Below are 15,374 nucleotides of genomic sequence, written 5' to 3'. Positions count from 1 at the left end.
ATGTTTCCCTTTACCTGCGTTGCTGCCACTACCTGTGTTTGTTCGACTACCTGTTTTGGTCTTATTACCTGAGCTGCCTCTCCTGTCTCTGTTATTGTACCTGTATTGTCATGTACCGAGTTTTGCCTCTGAAGTTGAGCGGTCTGATTGCTTGTGCGAAGTGATAAAACGGATCTCCATGTTGAGGGAGGGATGATGCGAGGGATGATGCGCAAAGATTACCATCAACATGGAGATCCGTTTTATCACTTCGCACAAGCAATCAGACCGCTCAACTTCAGAGGCAAAACTCGGTACATGACAATACAGGTACAATAACAGAGACAGGAGAGGCAGCTCAGGTAATAAGACCAAAACAGGTAGTCGAACAAACACAGGTAGTGGCAGCAACGCAGGTAAAGGGAAACATCCATCCCTATAAATTGAGACACAGAGTTCGAAGTAATCAGTCTAGTTGAAAAAACCAGACATCACCAGAAGATGGCAAATGAGACTTTGCCGAAACGTTGTGAAAATAATCCTTATGGGGAGAAAATACACAGAACACGGAGCGAAACCCGAGAAAACAGCTCATCATATATATATATATATATATATATATATATATATATATATATATATATATATATATATATATATATATATATATATATATATATATCAAAAATGAAAAATTCGTGGATACAACACTCCAAACAGGGGGGCAAACAGCGGACACGTGTTTCTGGCTATTGGCCTCATCAGCGCGGTGCAGCCAAGTGTGAAGATGGGCAACACTTGTTTGCCGAAAGCAGGAAACAACACAAACGCACGGAGTCAACAACAGGAGCCAACCGCACATTTGTGGTTCCAGTTAGAAGACCTAGAATTCCCAGGTTGTCATTTGCCATCTTCTGGTGATGTCTGGTTTTTTCAACTAGACTGATTACTTCGAACTCTGTGTCTCAATTTATAGGGATGGATGTTTCCCTTTACCTGCGTTGCTGCCACTACCTGTGTTTGTTCGACTACCTGTTTTGGTCTTATTACCTGAGCTGCCTCTCCTGTCTCTGTTATTGTACCTGTATTGTCATGTACCGAGTTTTGCCTCTGAAGTTGAGCGGTCTGATTGCTTGTGCGAAGTGATAAAACGGATCTCCATGTTGAGGGAGGGATGATGCGAGGGATGATGCGCAAAGATTACCATCAACATGGAGATCCGTTTTATCACTTCGCACAAGCAATCAGACCGCTCAACTTCAGAGGCAAAACTCGGTACATGACAATACAGGTACAATAACAGAGACAGGAGAGGCAGCTCAGGTAATAAGACCAAAACAGGTAGTCGAACAAACACAGGTAGTGGCAGCAACGCAGGTAAAGGGAAACATCCATCCCTATAAATTGAGACACAGAGTTCGAAGTAATCAGTCTAGTTGAAAAAACCAGACATCACCAGAAGATGGCAAATGAGACTTTGCCGAAACGTTGTGAAAATAATCCTTATGGGGAGAAAATACACAGAACACGGAGCGAAACCCGAGAAAACAGCTCATCATATATATATATATATATATATATATATATATATATATATATATATCAAAAATGAAAAATTCGTGGATACAACACTCCAAACAGGGGGGCAAACAGCGGACACGTGTTTCTGGCTATTGGCCTCATCAGCGCGGTGCAGCCAAGTGTGAAGATGGACAACACTTGTTTGCCGAAAGCAGGAAACAACACAAACGCACGGAGTCAACAACAGGAGCCAACCGCACATTTGTGGTTCCAGTTAGAAGCCCTAGAATTCCCAGGTTGTTGACTCCGTGCGTTTGTGTTGTTTTCTGCTTTCGGCAAACAAGTGTTGCCCATCTTCACACTTGGCTGCACCGCGCTGATGAGGCCAATAGCCAGAAACATGTCTCCGCGGTTTGCCCCCCTGTTTGGAGTGTTGTATCCACGAATTTTTATATATATATATATATATATATATATATATATATATATATATATATATATATATATATATATATATATATATAATATTTAACATTTCTGAGTTTATAAAATAAAAACTGTATTTTTTTAGTGATGTATTCGATTTGTTTATTCCATTTCAGTTTATTGTCTATCATAACACCAAGGTATTTGATCTTATTACAGCTGTAATTGAGATGTCTTCAGTGATTTGCAGGTTATCATAAGAAGGAGTACTTCTCTTATCAATATGTATGGGTAGAAAAACTGTTTTTTTAAAGTTGATTGTTAAAAGTCTATAGTTGAAAAAGGCTTGAATATTACGGATATCGCTTTCTGCTTGAATTTTAGGTGATAGTCAGTCTTCATGACTATAGAAAATTGCAGTATCATCCGCATAAGTAATAATTTGACCACTTGTGTTTATTCTGAATAGATCATTCAAATATATATATTGAACAGAAGTGGTCCCAAAACAGTTCCTTGCCATATTCTATTCTTTGAAAATTGCTCCTCACCATCTTCAGTTAAACACATTGAAATCTATTGGAAAGATAACTTTCGAATAATTTTAAAGCCACTCCCCTTATGCCGATGTTTTCCAAGCATTCCAGAAGCAAGTCATGACTGACCGTATCGAATGCCTCTGAAAGGTCTATAACTATGAAACACTATTATTTAAACTCCAGTGCTATGTCTTTAGAGGATTGTCACATAACTGGCTTTACAATTATCTAACAGGCAGGAAGCAGTTAGTAAAACTCCAAGGAAATACATCGCATATTGAGAATAATTCATCAAGTGTACCACAAGGTTCGGTTCTGGGTCCTATACTTTTTCTGCTTTATCTGAATGATCTGGTAATCATTGACATTAAAGGAAAGTTCACACTTTTTGCGAATGATACCACGATCCTTTGGCGTACAAATGAAGATAGTCTCAAAGACATCATAACCCTGGATCTCTATAAGGTTAAACAGTGGTGCGATTCAAACTCCTTATGTTTCAACACAAACAAAACAAACACAGTTTGCTTCAAACTCAATTTTGACGACTTACTTATAGAAAATCACGCATTAGTTAACAAACAAACAAAAAGTTTATTCCTTTCAGAAACCGTTTGCCTAATTCGCAAAAAATACTCCAACTCAGCAGTAAATAATGACGGACGTTACCACACGAGAGGAGGTCGAAATTTACCCTCGCCAATCCCAAAATCAACAATTAAATTTTTTTTTTTGATATATGAGAGCAAAAAATATACAACCACCTTCCAATGTGCTATAGGGCAATAACAAATTTTAAAAAATTCAGAAAATTAGTTAAATTAGTACTTCTGCAAAAAGCCGACTATGACTTAAAGGAATATTATAATGATGTATTTTAACTCTTAGTATATCAGATGCTTACATATATGTAATGATTTATTTATTTATTATCTGTAATGGTTTACATATTGTTTTATTTATGTGTGTTCGTATATGTACAATTTTTAACCCTATAATGATGGTTCCCTGTATATCATAATTTTAATATTTTTTTGTTAAAAACTTTAACAATGTTGACTCCATAAAGTTCACTAGTTTGCTCAATAAGGATTCTTGGACAATAAAGCATGATTGACCCGTGTCTGACAGTTCATGTAATCAATATTGGAAATTTTCAAAATACATTATTAATGGCTATTTTCCTAAAGTGTTGTATTGTGCAGAGTAAATACAAACTGTTTCTGTTATCTTTTTATGTCATATTTTGTTACATATACATATATTCAGTATCTACTTGGAATTGAATATTATTTTATAGTTTTATATGACTAAGTAGCGATAGCTAATATGTGTAATTGTGTTTGTTTGTTTTTTTATTTGATTATTTTAACCAAGTTTTGTCAATAAGATATGAATCTTCAGACAATAAAGCATATTTTGACTTCGACTTTGAGGGGACTATTTGCAATGTGGTCCACTGGTTCAGTAAACGAACAACCAATATCCGTACACAAACAGAACGCAAGATCTGCCGAAAACATCGCCTCTGTCTGTGAGAGTGTGCGGGAGAATCCTGAGAACAGCAAGGCGTGCAATTTTTTGTGTCATTATTACCATTCCAATTGAACTCGTTCACCCATTTTTGAACATTAGATCCATTGTTAATGACTGACATGATTGATATTCCATTTGTGATAACTTGAAGGCTAATTGTAAGTCAAGAATCTCTTGTTCTTTCTTCAATAATTTCTGCTCTAGTTCTTTCTTCTTGATTTCTGCCTGAATCATCAATTCTTTTTTGACTTTTTCTGTCCTTTTGGACTTTTTAGGTCCACTAGTCTTGGACTTAAATCGATTTCCTTTCTTGAATGGAACCCTGCCGTGACATTTTCTTCTATCTGTCTGCACATGAGTTCTCAAAAGTGGAGTTATTGTCATCAGTGGCATTACTCTGCTCCAACTGTAAGCCACAAGAAAAAATGTCTTGTCCCCCTTCACTACTGATAGGAATCGCTTCCTTTTTCCGTTTTTTTCACTAATGTTTCGGTAAAGGTCTAGGAGGACCAATTAATGTTATGTTTTACCTGAAATACCTAGGTTTAATCCGGCTCGAAGGACCAATTAATGTTGTGTTTTATCTGAAATATCTAGGTTTAATCCGGTCTCGAAGAAAGAAATATTAAATCGGTCAAATTTAGCCTGATTCATGCGCCAGAGTAAAAAAAAATTAGACGTTTTCCAAAAAATGAGCATTTTTCACAAGTCATCACATTATATTGAAATTCATAACGATAAATGAAAGTGTACGGAAAATGTCAGCTTACGAAGTAGTTTTACTGATTTACTGACATCATTAATTAACACAGTCTGAATTTGTGTATGTAGAAAGCACACCCATTTAGCTTTAAACGGAATTAATGTGTATTCTATTAGTCGCTAGTTTCACGAAAAGTAAACAAACATCAAATAAGTGTTACTCCCATCGATGCAACAGCCCACTCGAAAACATTTCAAATAAAGTAGCGAAAGGAACTGACTGTGAAAATTCAACGTTTGCGAAATAAATATTAGATTGGTCATACTTTCCTGTGAAACATACAATTGAAATAATAACTAGTTATACAGTTTTTGTATCAAACTGGAAGGGGTATATTTTTTGGCGAAAAATAATTTGCAACGGAAACCAAAATAAACTCTTTGTAACTCAGGAATTACTTTCAGATACGAACTGAAAAAAACTACTTTCACATGAATATTTTATTTCTTTTCCGTAAAAACGATACACTGTGTTATCCTTCGTAAACCCATACGAGACTTGTTAAAAAAAGCATTTAGCGATTAGTTCGTAACTTTTTTGCCAAAAACAACACCGTTATCATGCCTCGGCCACTGTATTCACCAGATTTGACTCCCTGCGACTTTTTCTGTTCAAGTACATATCAAAACTGATTCAGGAATTGGAATGAACGCTGGCCCAAGTGTGTATTATATTTGAGAGGGAATAATGTGAAGGGGATAAATAGAAATTGATGAATTTGTTGAGAAAAATGAAACTAGAATTTTCTGATGGGTTGTTGATGCTTGATAGAAAATGGATTAGAAACAATCTAACAAGAACCATCGGTGGTCATTGATATGTAACGACCTTTAAGAAAATCTGGTGACTGCCTGGAAATTTGGAAATCTTGCCATAACTCAATTGGTTAAACTATACTCGTATACTTTTTCCATTGGTAATAGCTGGACATAACTCCTAAACATATTTTTTTTCTAGTCAATATCCCATTCGTCTACTTTTCTGAGCTGAGCGTGACTTTTCATAAGAATATCAACATGTTAGTTCACATTAGATTTACCAGTAATCACTTTGCTCCATTTTTCCGTCATTTTTACATTATTCAAAGTTTATTTTGATTTTCATATACGAGTATTAAAAAAGTACAAATATATTCTCAGTTCATGAAACATACTTATCAAGTTAAAACGGTAGATACTACTTACAAAAATAAGTATAAACAAACCGTGGATCTAATCTTAGTAAGCCTAGACATCAAACACTCCTATGTAACCAGTATAGTTTATGTTCGTCCTTAGAGAAAATTCTGTCAATAATGATAGTCGTAACTTTACAGACACATCATTAATAAGTTGACCACACCTTCCAACAACTCAATCTATCTATTTTATCGACCAATATCTGAGATATTCTATAACACAGCTATAATTTTATCACAATGTGAAACGCCACTTTACTGAATTACAGCCAGCTTTATTCGGGTCAAATAGTGACCTTTTTGTTGATAATTCTTTGAGGAAGGTGAACTTCCTAGCACGGGTGCTGCATCAGTACCATCAAGATGCATAGAAGAGGGAATAATGCATCCCTAAAAAGTTAGGTTAGGTTAGGTAAGGGTGAAAAATGTTTTGGTCGTGGTTATATTTTTGCTTTTTCTTTCCATTGCTCCTTTGGAAGCGTCCATTTCTCCCAAGGCATGATTTTTTCAGTTTCAACGTCAGATGACTTAGTCATGGTGCCTCACTTCAATTGAAATGCACTGTATTGCTGGTCACCCGTTGATCTTGGCTTGCAAGAGTTCTGAATATTTAGAAATGTGCAGCGGATGCTCGTCAGAGGAGGCAAGGGAGGCTTAACCTCCCCATACAATTTGAGGCTATTCATCGCAATAAAGTAAAAGGTATTGACAAATAATTGTGATTATTTTTTTTAAATGCTTGGGTATCATTACTTTACCATTAATTATTAATATAAATACATAATATGCCCGAAAAAACACTATCACTCACTACGTAGTACGTACCACACTGTATCCTGCATCATCAAAACTCAAACGCACCGCCCATGAACAAATTACAAATAAACCATCAACCAGAAATAATAAGTGACATACGTTGCAAGGGAGCCAAGCCTCCGACCGCTTTAAAATACACAGGCTCCACGAGACCGATCCAACCAGCGACATACGTCCCGACTTGTAATTTCAGTTGCAGTAATTATAGCGTTAGAGGAGGCTAGCCTCCAGTTGGTCTCCGTTAGTGTAGGACTGCGTTTGTTTTTTATTTAATTATTCGGACGGGATGCCGTGACGGACCGGAACTGAAAAATATTTTGGTAAATCGTTTTAGTGTTTCTTGATAATATTTGTTATTTGTGTATAAAACATGCAGTATTGTATTATAGCAGTGCTTTCTTTAGCAGTGTTTTCTTTCAATTTCAAGGTGTTTCCAGGTTTTCACTTTTTGGTAAGTTTTTTTTTCCATTTATCATGGATAAGTTGGATGAAATTAAAAAATGTAACGATATAGTCGATTGGTTGCTGACAAATAATTTTAAGTCTTTATCTTATAATAATAAATTTTACATTATTAAAACTCTGAGAAGACCTCAACCAAATTTGGTTTCAATTAAAGCGTCAGGTAATCGACCAAATCGAGGATTTAATATTAGTTAGTACGATAAATGCGATTGGTTAACCGGCTCCATGAAACGACGAGAAAAACTTTTTTGTTGGCCCTGTGTTTTATTTTCCGTACAAACCGAATACCAAACGTGGTCTAAAATAAAATACTCCAATTTAAAAAAATTACCTCGTTCTACAGAAAGACATTTTAAATCTGAGGAGCAAATATTTTCGTCTTGTAAATTAAAATTGTTTAGCAAACAAACTATAGCAACAGCTTTAGATACAGCTCAAAAAGAGATCATAATTTCTTTTAATAATCAGGTTAGGGAAAATCGGTCGAATTTAAAAAGACTTTTCGCGGACACGATGAAACCGAAGATTCGATTAATCGCGGCAATTACAAGGAACTTTTAATGTTATGGGGCAAATATGATTCACAATTTGGCACTTTTTTAAACGGTAGCGTTTTTTCTGGCACCTCAAAAACCATCCAAAATGAGTTTATAGACAGTGTGGTCAAAGATGGTAATGTGGTAGAATGTTTTATGGGTTTTCTGTGTGTATATACTCTTTATGACTTTAGCCTCCCCTGTTCTCCAATGCACGAGCCGTCACTGGAAATATCTCAACAGCTATTCGAAGAGAAAGAAGTCCAGTGTAATTTATATGATTTTTTCGTCACCAGAAATATGTATGTTTATATTATATTATGTGAAAAGTTTTTCAAATGAACAGTACAAAGAGTAGGGAGAAAATCTCAAGATTACAAATCTGACAAATAATTAGAGTTTTTAGTTTGAATTTCTATTCATTGAAATCTAGTACGATTTCAATGAATAGAAATTGATTTCGAATGAGAAAAAGTGTAAACAACTTACTTAACATCAATTACTCCACTTTTCAGGTACGTACTGGTTATCAGCGAGAAGGAAAACAGCTTTCTACAAATCGGTTTTGATCCGATTATAGACTGATTGACAACAGGCATAACCGATAAGATCCCAACTTGATATGATGCTGATAGCGACCGTCAATTCATATAGAAATTACGAGATTTAATTATCAATTACTATGGTTAGTAACAAACGATGGTGTTGATGAAATCTAAATGAGAATATTACGAGGTGAAGTAAAGAGCTAGGCAACGATTGTGGATATTAATAGTCAACACGTCGAGAAGTAAGTTGGCTTAAAGTCTTTTAATTTTCATTTCTATTTATTTAATCCATTTTCAATTGTTACTTGTATTTTATTTCATTGTAATTTCATGCCAGGTTATTTTTTGTTTAATATAATTGTTATTTTCAGCTATTCTTCCAATGGAGAATGTTCCTCAATTTGGGTTATTACAGCAAATGCCAGTTTGAACAAAATAAAGTTGAGTTTAATTCATGAGTTTTTCAAATTCACTTCGAAAAGTATTCAAATTGATGTTTCAAATGTTGGGTTTTAATTTTTAAAGGGATTTGTTTTTAATTCACATATTGGCAACAGCGCCTATATCAAGTTGAAATAATTTATACGTACCTAGATATTCTACTTTGAAAAAAAGAAAATTATCTTTATAAATCAACAATTGAGGCAAAATATAAAATATAGTTCAATACCACCTCCACAAGCCACATAAACAACAGTTGTTTTGTTATTTATTTATATAGAGAAAGATAGGTTAGGTGCACAAAATGTCATATGTCACAGAATGTCTCGGAACTCGGAACATAAGTAAACAGAACAGCACGCCTCTGAAATATGTCATCTTTGTTTGTCTCATACAGGTAACAGATTCATTGTCCTGTATTAGCTATAACCGATGTTGCCAAATGGTGAAATAGAAACGAATCCATTAAAATGTTGAATGCATTATTTCATTCCTCTTTTTTTAAGTATTTTTAAGTAAAATGCGTTGTTTTAGAGCTGTTTTCTGAAAACTACTTGATTTTCGCCAGGAGGAACATTCCCTATTGTATTGGTTTTTCAGGGATATCATATTAGACTAATGAAAATCAAAACTAGGTAGTGGATTCGATAGTCAAATATGCACATTTAATGTCTGAAAATGCAAGTCTCTTTGCTACACAAAATACCGGCCTTACATTTGGAGGAGTCTAATAAAACAAATTCAGATGGAGCGAAATATAAGCTCAAGAAGACAAAAGAACAGTATGTGTAATTTCGAAGATGTCAACGATTCGTCTCTTGAAGATGGTCACTTGGTGATCGAAACACGTGTCCTGGTGTTAAAATAACGGTTTAGTGTTAGAAAAAAACTCCAGTAATATTCATTACTACACCAAAGATTCCAAACAGTGCATCACAAGATTGTGTTAATAATGAAATGCTTATGAATGAAATATCTGAAATAAGTTTTATTAAGATTTTACTTTAGTCTAAAGACAGTCAAAAATTGTTTTCCATAAAACGACATCATTTTTTTTCTCAAACTGAAATGTGTATATTTTTGGGAGACATACATTTTTGGAAAAGAAGGGTTTTGTCTTTCTACTTTTCCATCTTTATACAAAAAATGAGGTAGGAAGCAATTACTTTCGAAATCAATTCATCATGTGTAGATCATGTCATGAGTAACTTTCACACATAAACTGGAAGGGAAATCCCACTCAAAATAACTACTTTCACATAAACATGCAATAACACGAAGGAAAAAATAATGCACTTATTTGAAGAAGGAATTCACTAGACAAGAAAACCAGCAACTTCAATGTATATAAAGCCCAAAGTTAATTATTTATGGAATATGACCCTCTACTAACTTGGAGAAGAGACAAATTTAGAATGTTGACGGAAGACTGGAGATTGCTTTTCTACAGATGCTTTCGACTGAGTCGTATCCTCCTGAGAAGTTTTAAACGGTGGTCCCTCACTTCAAAATTCATTTCCATTCACTTCGGCGTTCTTGTTAAATCAATTTCCGGGGTCTATTTTTTCAAACGAAAAGAATCTTTGGTCTGCGCCAAAGTGGCGATTAACGTTAGGTTCAAATCGCTATGGATTACTTCATTTAGAAAAATGGTTTTGAAATGACACGAGGACAATTCTCAAAATTTTTTTGAAGAACTCTAGGATGTACTGCTGATATTTGTGGCATACTTCAAACATGCTTTTGAATTATTTTTGTGAAAGTATGAAACGGGTATTTCGAATTCGACTTCCATAATTGGGATCTCGGAAACCTCAAAAGGTTGAATTGGGGACAACTTGCACATCTATATGACAAACAAAATGCCGTTTAGAGTTTTGAAATATCGAGTATTTCCTGGAATATTGGGAAAAACGTAAATTTTCAAAAATTTTTTTTCTTTCACTAGCTATAGTGCAGGCCTTGGTCGAATGGAATCTGAAATATGAAACATTTCGTCTGCGACATACATCATCAGTGGTATGTATGTGTACTACGAGAACGAAAGTTTTGAGTAGCTATTTTATTCCACACACTAAGTATCATTCACCAGTAACGACACAAAGTATTTTATATTCTTCACGTGATGAAGCGCTATTATTTATTTATTTGTAGTACAATACTCTACAGGACATAGCCCAATTACAGAGCAGAAAATAACAGAGTATAATAAATACATCACAAACAAGTGACTGTAAAGTCTACAAACAATACAAACAAGTGACTATAAAGACTACACATTTTATATTTATTATAGGTGACAAAACAATTATTTTAGGAAGTGGAATTTTATATTTGACAATTTGCAACTGAATCTATCTAAATTATCGCTAACAGAATTTGTCACTTTACACATGGTATGGATCAGAGAATTCTCCAGAACGAGATGTTTTTATATAGAAAATACTCAGGTGTCTGGAACAGACAGACAGCAAAAGTTATGCTTTTGTAGCAATTCAGAGTGGGTTGTTCCTATTGGAGGATGAATGTCATCGTTTTATAGGCTTAGCAGTTTTAAAAATCGTCGTTGAATTCCTTCTATTCTATCAATGTGATATTGATAAAAGAGGCTTCACACAACTGACGTGTATTCTAACTTTGATCTTATGAAAGCATAGAATAAAGTGTTTAAGGTCAAAGTTTCTTTGAAATCACTACTGTTACGTGCAGTTAACCCGTACAAACGACAGGAGGAGGTTGCAACAATATCGATATGCCTATTAAATGATAGTGCAGTGTTAAATGTGACGCCAAGATCAGTAAATGTTTCTGGTCTCACCAGGGAAACGTTTTCTATTGAATAATCAAAGATCAAGATACTCGTTTTGAAACTATAGGACATGACCATACATTTATCCGGGTTCAGCGACAAGTTATTTCGATGACACCATTCTACAACTCGTCCTACGTTTGCTGAGAGGTTCACACAATCATCTATGTTCTCAACGAGGCAGTATAGTTTTAGATCATCGGCATATAAAAGGAAATACACATCTATAACATCTGCAATATCATTAATGAATATATTGAAGAGCAGCGGTCCCAGATTTGAACCTTGTGGAACACCAGAAGAATCACTATATTCGGTAGATTTGAAACCATTGAGCTGAACATATTGTTTTCGATCCCGTAGATAGGACTGAAAGATTGCGATTAAGGATTAAGATAATCCAAAGGCTACTAGTTTGTTCAGTAGAATGCCATGGTCAAGCCTGTCGATGGCCTTAGAAAAGTATGTGTAAATAACATAGATTGTCAATAGATTCAGCAATATGTTGAGTTACAGTCAGAAGATTGGTGACCGTTGAACGATTTTTCATAAAACCGTGTTAGTTTGTACTTATATTGCAACTAACATGCCGATATATAATTCGCTCCAACAGAATCTCAAAAACCTAGTAGTGGATAGATCGGATCATGACGTCATCCACTTTCCCAGCTAAAATTGTAATATCTCAGGTGAGTTGTGCAGGTATGTGATACATTTGAAACTGTTTTTCTTAGAAAGCATTGGAAATTTTAATCGAAATTCAAAGGTAAAAACAATTTTGGGTGTTTAATAAAAAAAATTATCAATTATCAAAACGACTGTTCCATATTTTTGTTACTCACCGCATACATACAAATATGAAGTCTTTTTCAATTCATTTACCTACATCGAATGTTTAAAATAAATTCAACATTTTTTACTTTTTAACCTACCCGATTATGTACGCCTATGGAACAGCTACTTGAAAATGATTTATTATTCCGCTGCATAAGGAAATAGACTAATGTGTGACATCAGCCAAAGGGCCACTTTTCATCACCACTGGAACATAATATATCTAATGAAGAGAAATCTCCAAATGAAGAAAATGAACGTGGAAGTTCTCGGAAAGAAATGTTGAAAATATAACTGGAGAAATTACATCTTATATAGGAATTACATCACGATTAGACACTACTATTTTGTTGATATATCACCAATATGAAATAAATTAATAAAACTTTCACTATCTTTAACGACTACTTCCAAAGCAACTGATCCTTGCCCACTTATACATCAATCCAAGAAAATTGCATAATTTACTCAAGGTCCCAGATATGTCTCAACGCGGACACACGGCATAATTAAGGCGTTAATCGAATTCGAGAACCAGTCCGAAACATCTTCATCGACAACAAAAAGACGAGCAACTTCCATGTAGCCTCCACAATCGCAAAAATAACAATTTTGAATCAATATTCGATCGAATTTCGTCCGGGGATGGCATCTGCATTTTATTACATTTCTTGTCGGTTCTGTTATAATTGCTTGTAGCCTTCTCGAGAAAGTGGGCGACTGAAAAATAAGTTGTCACATTTGTTGATTTCGAAAGAGACTCGCAGTATAATTTAAAATAAGAATAACCGAAAAAATTTTCAAAAACAAGATCATGCCGGCTTGCCACAACAAGGCAGGAATCTTGGCCTCACAAATGCAGAAGGCTCATCACGTATGCTTAGGGCACATGATTCTTGGGTCCAATGATCACTTATCCCACGGTGTTGGGGTGGGTCATTGGTTAACAATGCTGGCACGCCTTTCATAACGAAGCCGTAATGCATTTGATTGCGAAACTTTGCGAATCAATTCACTGCAGATGAAGAAGAAATCGCACGAAAAGAGCGCCGTATTCAGCCAAATTGTTTTTGCAGTGAATATTCTGGTCTGGCTTTCGAGTTTTAGAAAAATCGACTGTGGTTTATGCACAACGAAGTCAAGAACATTCCCATATGCTGGCGCGCGGACATGTCTCGATTCCAAACACCAGCTTTACAACTTACAGCACACCGATACCTACTGAAGACCAGTGCTGTAAACGTATCATAATTTCTTGCGTAACTATCCTAACCTTTGCCAATCTATAACACATCTAGCGTTCAAAATCACAATGTGATGCTGCTGTAGGTCGTTCAAAGTCAGAGCGAAAAATCTAGAAGCCACCTATTCCACACAGTTGAAGGTCGTTCAAGGTCGAGTCTTTGAAACTTCAAGGTAGCCGCGTGACAAGGTCAAACCCAAAACACTACCTCAAAGTCACCCTGTTTGCGCCGTGTGACGTTGGTCAAGATAGTTCAAGGTCAAACAAGGTAGTTCAAGGTCAAACTCGTAACACTCCCCCAAAGTCACCTTGGCTAAGTCGTGAGGCGTATATTTAAAACTTTCAGATAGCCGCATGACTGGGTTCTTTCGAGGTCACAGTGATCCTGTCGAAAATATGAGGCGCCAATCAATGTTGGCCAAGGTCAAACCCAAAACACTACCCTGTCTGCACCGTGTGACGTAGGTCAAGGTAGTTCAAGATCAAACTCAAAAAATCTTCCTCAAAGTCACCTTGGCTACGTCATGAGACGTAGCTCAAGGTTGTTTCAAGGTTGAAGGTAGTGGGGTGAGGTTCCGAAATCAGCTTAAATCAACTGCTATCAAGTTATAACTCGCTAAATTTAGTTTGGCGGGCATTTGGTATTTGATATATACATTATGGGGAAGGGTGAAATTGAATAAAATGAATGATACATTACTCATAATAAATGGAAGTGATAAAAGTAATTTATTATCAGAGTCTCCTGATATATGCACGAAAAAAATGTACCACTCAGTGTAGAATTCATTTTGGTTAAATTTGGACGCGTATAATCTAAATATAGAATCAGTTTTCTCTATCTATGATTCTTTTTTAGATCAGAGAGTTGATGTTGGTTTGGGGTTCATCTTGCAGCGAACGTCGGACTTGGCCCACTGCGACTGTTATGATAAAATACCTGATATATGTGGTCTTATATGCAATCAGAATTGTTTTTTATATTTGTCATACATTTTCAATAATCTTACGAATAAATATGACTATTCATCATAAAAAACAATTTTCCATTATTAATTTCACTGAAGACGTGTTTCGTTACACAGTAGCTTCCTCAGTCGAACTGGTTGACAAGGAAGGTTGAAACAAAGATCAGCAGGATTACAATTTCCAAAATGATTATTTGCTATATTTTGCATATATTCATAATCAATCGGTCATTATAAGAAAGCATGTTTCTTCGATGATTGGTTTCAAATTCGATTTTTCTTTTGGGAAATGTTTCATTTTTTGCGTTTTCAGGTTATAAAATATCACATAGTGATATGCTAATGTTGTTTCAAAATTTCAAAGAATTTAAATATACCTTTTAAACTAACTTTTTTCAATAATCAGTTATATTTGTTCAGAATCTATATTTCTCATGATATGATCAGATTTTTTTCTTTTTTACGTAAAATCGTTCTAAATAACCTTCAGCGATATTAGTTGATTTCCAACCGCCGTATTGTTTTAGAGACTTTACTGACAGCGTGCTGAAATTCTGCGAAAACTGTGCCGTATGTAATGTTTACGTGGATATAATATTCTTGCCAACTACTTGATTAAATCTAAAGCAAATGAATTTCAAACGTTCAAGCCAGATCATTTCCTCAAAGACACCATGCAACAAGATCCATGTTTCTGAAACCAGTAACACAAAATGAGCTGATTGAAATTATATTCAAGCTAAAAACCAACTGTTCATCTGGTCCTGAAGGCA

At 35.1% G+C, this 15,374-nt stretch overlaps 1 protein-coding gene and 1 long non-coding RNA gene across 8 annotated transcripts in view; one reads left to right on the top strand and one right to left on the bottom strand.

The window, feature by feature from the left end:
- The window catches only part of Mhcl (Myosin heavy chain-like), a 251,902-nt gene that overhangs the window by 127,474 nt on the left and 109,054 nt on the right, over nt 1-15,374 (bottom strand). The window lies entirely within an intron of this gene.
- The window catches only part of LOC141485365 (uncharacterized), a 134,012-nt gene that overhangs the window by 85,065 nt on the left and 33,573 nt on the right, over nt 1-15,374 (top strand). The window contains exons 2-4 of one of the 4 annotated variants that reach the window (XR_012467166.1): nt 8,274-8,548; nt 8,678-12,245; nt 14,493-14,908. This is a non-coding gene — a long non-coding RNA (uncharacterized lncRNA). Of the gene's footprint in view, nt 1-8,273; nt 8,549-8,677; nt 14,912-15,374 lie in introns of those variants that run through there. The other 3 variants (XR_012467164.1, XR_012467176.1, XR_012467172.1) reach the window with 3 other exon arrangements.

The sequence above is a fragment of the Leptinotarsa decemlineata genome, unplaced genomic scaffold (genome assembly GCF_025532065.1).
Source record: "Leptinotarsa decemlineata unplaced genomic scaffold, Ldec_3_MD MMD2_P_RNA_scaffold_1, whole genome shotgun sequence".
NCBI lineage: Eukaryota > Metazoa > Arthropoda > Insecta > Coleoptera > Chrysomelidae > Leptinotarsa > Leptinotarsa decemlineata.
The sequence above is the reverse complement of the archived record's forward strand: the minus strand, read 5'-3'. Positions and strand labels throughout refer to the sequence as shown.